At 52.2% G+C, this 6,710-nt stretch overlaps 1 pseudogene; it reads left to right on the top strand.

The window, feature by feature from the left end:
- Positions 1-3,420, top strand: part of LOC123067526 (uncharacterized) — an 88,512-nt pseudogene extending 85,092 nt beyond the window's left edge.
- The last annotated feature ends 3,290 nt before the right edge of the window (positions 3,421-6,710 follow it).

Genomic DNA, 6,710 nt, shown 5'->3' with positions numbered 1-6,710 from the left:
GGGGCGTCTGCGCCTGGCCTGGAGGGCGCGCTGTGGTGCGGCTCGGCTGCGCATGGAGGTGCAACGCAGGCGTGGGAGGTCTGGGCGGCCCAGATCTGGCGAGTGCAGCGGCACCGGCTTGGGCGTCGCGGCCCCCTCTCCCTTCCCTTGACGGGATCTGGCACGCGGAGCTTCTGGCGGCGCGGCGCGCCTAGGCTCTGGCAGCAGCCCTGTTCTGCGGAGGTGGCGGTGGTGGGTTGCTTCGTCCGGTGGCAGGCGCCCTTGGGGTGCTCACGGCAGGGTGTGCGGCGGTTGTCCCCGAAGCCTTGCGCGGGGCGCAGCAGGATGGAGGATGCTGGTGGTGCATCGACTCTGGCGGTGGCGGCGGTGCGAGCGCAGCCATGGCGGCGGCGGCGCTGCGAGGCCTGGCCAGGAAGGGACTTGGCGGGCAGCGGGCGTTCGGCTGCTGCCGTGTGAGGCTTGCGGCGTGTGTGGGTGCCGGAGTGTGGTCGGAGGTGCGGGTTCTGATCCATTCTGGTGGCAGTCCCCTGGCGCGGGTGAAGGCCACTGTGGCGGATCTGGCTGTGCACCACTCGGTGGTTGCTGCGGTTCCTAGTCGAGGTTGAAGGTGATGGCTTTAGACGTGTTCCCTCGGCAGTGAGGGGGGCTTCGATGGCAAGTTGCTGCGGTGACGGCGGTGTGAGGCATTTGATCGGGACTGGCCGGGATCTTTGGGACGTGGAGGTGTGCGGTGCTACGGATGAAAATCTTGTTCGGTTGTGGCCGGACCGGCGTTGATGGCACCTACGGGTGTCATTCACCTTCCCGGAGGCTTCGCCGAGTGCAACGCCATCTTCCTCGCGACCTTGTATCGGCAGCTGTCTCTGGGGCGAAAGCCTTGATTCGTAGAATCGGCATGATGGCAACGTCCTTGAGGTTGTTACTCTATTGGGAGCATTGTGCTCGGAGACTCGAGGTCCCATGATGCGCTCCTCCGGCGTTCACCGCTGCCCAGATCTTTCTCCTTCGGCACCATGTACGGTCGTCGCCGGCTTATCCAAGGAAGCTGGAGTTGCTGTTCTTCGAAGGTCTTCAGCATCGGCCGAGACGCGGCAAGGGGTTCGGTGTAGGGCAGGCATTTTGTGTCGTAGTTGTGTTGTGGTGGTTTTGGTTGTCCTTGTTCGATCCAGGTGTGGAGTGGGTCGCCTTCGTTGTTCGCAGCGACTGGTTGACGTTGTTGTATGTCTCATTTCTCTTCTTCTATAAAGCTAAGGTACGCAATTTGCATACCCTCAAAAAAAAAAATATTCAGATTCCTCCTGGTCCGACATGTTCCATCCAAGCCACTCAGGCACGTACTCGTAGTACCACCTCCAGCTCAGCCTCGTCGTCCAATAATGAAACAGAGGAGGAAGAAAAGAAAAAACACAGTCGTGGTCTAGAGGAAACAAAGCGTGAAAGAAGGCTAGGGCATTATTTGGAGTTGGACCCGTCTTTATCATCATCTGGTGTACTTGTCACAAACAAAGCAACCTGTCCAATCCACCACCCAAAGGGAGGGACCCCAGGCCTTTGAATGGCTCGTATCTGTGCCAAGCAACAAGTAAACGTACCTAAAGGCCGGCAGTTACTGCGGCCCGGCCCGGCCCGGGCCCCCACACGCGAAGCTGCAGGCAGGCAGGCAGGAATCGGGCAAGAGATCCATGGCGCGTACGCCGCTGATGCCTGCTACAGTTTCCGGCTGTACCCGTCCGACGTGTCTGCACAGTAGCCAGACCGGAATGGGAAGCCCCACTCCACGCACCCAACACAGCTGCTCCTACGTCCCCGCGCAAAAGCGAAAGGCACGCCACGCCACGCCACCACAGGGAGAAACTCCTCATTTTGAAACTCAGCGGGCTGTTTTTTTGTTGCTGCTTGATCATGGAGTTTATGAGATTTATTAGCGTCAAAGTATATGCACGCATATTTTACCGCTGTGAGCATCTTTGTGAAACTGAGCGGGCATATCATCTTAAATCTTAACAGGTATGCCTCGCTACTGCCAAACTTTGGTTTTCTATTTCAGGCGGACGCATTTACTGGCATGTGTCCATGTCCAGAGGCTTAATTTACAGCACGTGCCTGTCTACATTGCCAGTTTGCTGGCCACTGTGCTCAATCGCCTTTTTATTTCTTCCCAAACACCGCTCTCGCGCAAAAACACCCCGTTTCAATTGCCACAAGTATTACTTTCGTCGTGATGCCATGACCCATGTCGGCCATTTCCTCGGCTCCCGTCGCCTTGCTCACCTCTCACAATGGACAGGCGGCATGAGGCGTTGACCGGTCGGAGCGGCCGGGGGCGCTGTGCTGGCTCGATGTCGCGGCGCCACGGACGGTTCCACCACGGCGCCGGCGGCGGAGACGGGGACCAAGGCGCTGGGCCGGCCGTGGTCGACCACGCGGACTGCACTGCGCAGTCGTGCCGCTCCTGCGTGGCGGTGTCGCTGGCGGACTGCATCGCGCTCGGCTGCTGCCCGTGCGCGGTGGTGAGCCTGCTGGGGCTGGCGCTCGTCAAGGCCCCGCTCGCCGTAGGCCGCCGCTGCGTGCAGCGGCTGCGCCGGCGGCATGGGAAGCTGCAGCACAAGAAGCGCGTGCGCGACATGGACCTTGCGGGCGGCCGCCCTGGCCCTAGCGCCGCTGGCGCCAAGTGTGCGGGCGGGGGCGGCCACCGGGAGCCTGGTCCCGGCGAGGCCGCGTCAAAAGGTGAGGACGACGTGGCGACGGCGGCGTATCAGGGCGCGGCCGCGAGCGAGGAGGAAAGGGTGTGGCTGGAGATGTACCAGGTGGGGCAGTGGGGCTTCGGCCGCTTGTCCTTCTCCGTGAACCCGCCTCCGAAGGCCGGCCGCAACGCCGACGGCGACGGCTGCGAAAGCGACGTGTGAGATGGCCAAACCGTCCGCCCGCCGATGCTTCGCTGCTTTTCCGTACGGTCTGTCCCTGTCGCTGAGGCACGGACGGCGCGCCGGCGACAAGTCAGAATTCCATCGTGCTGGCCGTCCGGCATTCGCATTTCTCTGGCCAAAAGCCAAGGGGGAGCAGAGCACCGAGAAATACTTCCATGGCTCGCTGATGTCCAGCTGATGATCCAACGCAAAAATCGTTGGGGATGATTAGGAGAAGCGGCAGCATGGTGTCCTGGTCGACTGCTTGGGAGCCTCGTGATCATGTGCTCCCTGCTAGAAGAGCTCAATCACAATGGTGAGCCGGGACAGGCCTTCGGCTCCTGCCTTGTCGAGTGTTCATTCTTTCTTCTGTGTCTATGGGTTTGGGGAGCTCGATTTGTACTTATGAAAATTGTACATAATTTGTGCCTTCGAGGTCTCTAGATTTCTCCCTTTGGGAATCCCCTCCCTGTATATATTTCCGGGAAAGATTAAGAGTTCTTTTTTTTTAGCATCAGTACAGACACAAGCGCTAATATACATGCGCATACACTCATCCTTATGAAGGCACACACGCACACCCTACCCCTATGAGCACCTCCGAGAGACTGAGCCAGCATATCATTTTGAGATTTACGAAGTCACCATAGGCGCCTCGTCGTCGATGGGAACGTCTTCTCCCACTGAAAACGCATTGCCGAAAATCCTGAAATAAATCCAGAAATAATGGGAGCACCAGGATTTGAACCCTGATGGGTTGGGGATACCACTGTCCACCTAACCATCTTAACCACAGGTTGATTCACGAAAGATTAACAGTTCTGGTTCGTACTACTATGTGGGAATTTGCCACTACGCGTTTCACCGTGAAAAGTGGTTGTTATGGCAAGGCAACATTTGACAAAATCAGTTCCGTTGAAGGTTCGAAATAAAATCAGTTCCATTCCATTAGCCTGCTGCTTAGGAAATGGGTGCCTGCGTGCAGTAGATTTAGTGTTCAGAAACGTGTGCTGGACTATGTGCAGGGATTTTTTTTCTTTTCTTTTGAGAAGGGGAGTACCCCGGCATTATGTTCAGAGACTAGTGCTATGGCTTTAATCATGTAGGGAAACCGGGTACCTGAGTTTCATCGTTTCCTCAGCCAGAGTACGAAGGTAAATGAATAATAATTTGTTTTGTACTCCCTCTGTGAACTAATATAAAAACGTTTAGATCATTAAAATAGTGATCTAAATGCTCTTATATTAGTTTACGGAGGGAGTATGTTCTTTCGAGAACACACAAAAGACTTGCGTATTACTCGAATGAAGGGGTATAATGCAAGACTGGTTTTACAAACATCCGCGGAATACGCCAACTTAGGTGAATTCAATTCAGTATCCCCAATGGAAAACATTCAGTAGGGAGGTGACCCGGTAAGGCGGTAATTCTGTCTTATTTGAAACTTCTTTATACGGGCTTGGAACAAAAACGAGCAATAGGCCTTTTTTACAGACGTGCCAATTGATGGGCCGCAAAAAGGAAAACGTCTTTTGCTGGAAAGAATGTGTTTTTAAAGGAAGCAGTGTTTCACAACATGCTTTGCAAGGGGCGTATCCTCGGGTTCGTACGTTTCGATCTTCAGTTCACACCCTTTTTTTGAGCAAAGATAGATTGGCTTTATTGATCATTAATAATGTTTACAGGAGTAACGGTTGGATCATGAGGTGTGCTCAATCATAGATGTCTCCATTGAGGGAGAGAAACACCAAGCCTAGCTATATTTTGAGCTTCAAAATTGGAAACTCGAGGTTCAAAGGAGAAATTACATGACGTAAATACTCTAACAGATTCTAAATCTCTTTGATAATGCCGCCATAATTTCCTCCAATGTCTTGGTGAATGTGATTGACGACCTGTTTGTAGTCCGAAGCTACGTGAATATGTTGCATTCCTAGGTCTTGTGCAAATGAGAGCGCTTACCTGCAAGCAAGGGGCTCCAATGTGGAGGGATCTACCAGACCCTGGATGACCAATAAAGAAGAACCCAAGTAGGAGCCATCTCGATCACGACATATGGCAGCAACAGTGCCCACATTGTGATCAAATGAAACACCCGTGTCCACATTTATCTTAACATGTCCTCCCGCTCGTGGAATCCATCGCCCCCTAACCTGAGCTGGTGGAGCGCATGATATCGCATGTGTCTCGGGGGGCACGTTGAGCTGGTCTAACTCAAATACGAACTTTGTGACATATGTGGAGCATATAGACTCTGATTAATCCCCTTGTGTATGAGTTTCCTTCGTGCAAACCAAAGTGTCCGTAGAGTGAAAGACATCTGAATTCTCGCTAACTCATCATACTTTAAAACCTCCATCATGGAGAAAAGCTAGCTTCTCGCTAACGGTTCCGTCGTAGCGATCATATGTTACAGTAGGTCATGGTCTACCAATGCCCAGACGCACCGTGCCATAGTGCATTCTAGTAGGTTGTGTTTTCAAGAATCTTGCGCTCCACATACAAAGCACTTATCATGGTGCGACATTTTTCTCTGCTTTCAGACGTCCTCAGTTGGGAGCGAGTTCTTTGCTAACCTCCAAAGGAAAACTTCAATTTTCGCTAGCACTACAAAATGCCAAAGTGTAGACCAAAGTTTTTTTCATTTTCAGTATTATTTGATGAACAAGCCCGCTCTTCCAGCCAGTCTTCTCGCCGCTTCTTAATGGCAAAAAACCAAGCGAACGAAAAAAATTCCCATTCTTTTCAACGTTCCATGACCAAAAGTCGTCCATAGCCCGCATGCAAATAGGAATCTGAAGAATAGCAGTTGCATCAAAAGGTAGAAATACCAGTTCAATTAACTGTGAATTCCATCTTGCATTTTTCCTTGATCCAATAGTTCCGACACCAAATGTGGCAGCTGAGAATTAAAGATATGATGGGCCTTGTATTCTCTCTTCTTGGGATCCAATTCATGTTCAATATCTGCACACTAGAGCCCATTCTGATCTGCCTAATTAGGCCCATTTTCAAAGTGTCAATACCTCCAACACCGATCGCTAAATTTGAGAAACATGGCTACCAAGTTCAGCAGAGAGAAAAGTCAGTGTTGGGGTAATACACCGCTTTTAATATCCTCGCACTCAACGAATCTGGGTTTTGTAATATTCTCCATGCTTGTCTAGCCAAGAGAGCTACATTGGAAATTTCAAAGTCCCAGAAACCCAGGCCTACCATATATTTCAGTCTACTCATTGTGTCCCAAGAAACCCAGTATGGTTTGCGATGATCTTTCCTGCTTCCCCACCAAAATGCTTTGATCATAGAAGTTAATTGTTGGCATAGCCCCCTAGGGAGTTTAAGCAGGACATTGAGTACACAGGGATAACTTGGGCAAGTGATTTGACTAATACCTCCTTAAGAGCCGCCGACAGGAGTTTCTCCATCTGCCGGTGTCAAAACTGGCGGATCTCGGGTAAAGGGTCCCAAACTGTGGACCTTGGATTGGTAGGGAACACTGGACGTGGGACACGATGTTTACCCAGGTTCGGGCCCTCTCTAAGAGGTAAAACCCTACGTCCTCCTTGATTACATTACTTGTGTATCAGGGGATTATAGAGTAGATCTACGACAAGATCAGACAAACTAAACCCTAGCTAGTAGGATGGTTATTGTTCTTCTAGCCTCTACGGACTAAGCCCCACACTCCAAGGCACAAAATGTCTTTGGTTCAGATATGGTGTGGCCCAGTAGTCCGGCCCATAAGAGATAGGCTGGCCTCCCAAGGACCCCCCTAATCCAGGACTCCCTCGGTAGCCCACG

Source organism: Triticum aestivum, chromosome 3B (assembly GCF_018294505.1).
Source record: "Triticum aestivum cultivar Chinese Spring chromosome 3B, IWGSC CS RefSeq v2.1, whole genome shotgun sequence".
In the NCBI taxonomy this organism is placed as follows: Eukaryota; Viridiplantae; Streptophyta; class Magnoliopsida; order Poales; family Poaceae; genus Triticum; species Triticum aestivum.
The sequence above is the reverse complement of the archived record's forward strand: the minus strand, read 5'-3'. Positions and strand labels throughout refer to the sequence as shown.